This window comes from Elephantulus edwardii, unplaced genomic scaffold, assembly GCF_000299155.1.
Source record: "Elephantulus edwardii isolate Elephantulus edwardi_28Jun2011 unplaced genomic scaffold, EleEdw1.0 scaffold00192, whole genome shotgun sequence".
Taxonomy (NCBI): domain Eukaryota; kingdom Metazoa; phylum Chordata; class Mammalia; order Macroscelidea; family Macroscelididae; genus Elephantulus; species Elephantulus edwardii.
In genome coordinates, this window is record NW_006399942.1 from 5,495,143 (window position 1) to 5,495,654 (window position 512).

Consider the following 512-nt stretch of genomic DNA (forward strand, 5'->3'; position numbering starts at 1 on the left):
TCTCATCTAAAATATCAGCCCCTTGGATTTCCTAAACAACATGCCTCTGGAAACTCTATGAACCTTAGAAAAAGTCAATAGTTGTAGAGGGGCTTCAGGCCTTCTGTTCATAGGCTCCTTATGAGTCATCCTCGACTCAAAGGCAATCAACAATAACAACATCTAAAATGTTAGCCACTTGGCCTTAGGGAGTCTTTTTCACCTTTCGGGTGGTAAGGGAGCTCTGATGATCTAGTGTCTAGAGTTGCACTGCCAACTCAAAGATGGGAGGCGTGACTACATCTGTTGCTCCTCAGGGTAATGAATGTCAATCTCTTCCCATAAGATTTATAGCCTCTGAAAACCTCTGAAGGACCAGTAACAAATCTGAGCTTATGCGTGAAAATGCAAGGTATGTTGGAAAGAGACTTTGCAGGATTGTTCAAGCAAAGCTACAGAAGAAGTGGATTGTCTTGAGTCTGCGTTTTAATTTTAATATGTAAAATTGTTTAAACACACACACACACACACAC

General features: G+C 41.2%; 1 protein-coding gene and 1 pseudogene across 1 annotated transcript in view; one reads left to right on the plus strand and one right to left on the minus strand.

The window, feature by feature from the left end:
* The window catches only part of ADAMTS3 (ADAM metallopeptidase with thrombospondin type 1 motif, 3), a 413,898-nt gene that overhangs the window by 199,163 nt on the left and 214,223 nt on the right, over positions 1-512 (minus strand). The gene's annotated exons all lie outside the window — the stretch shown is intronic.
* The window catches only part of LOC102848595, a 9,012-nt pseudogene continuing 8,884 nt past the window's right edge, over positions 385-512 (plus strand).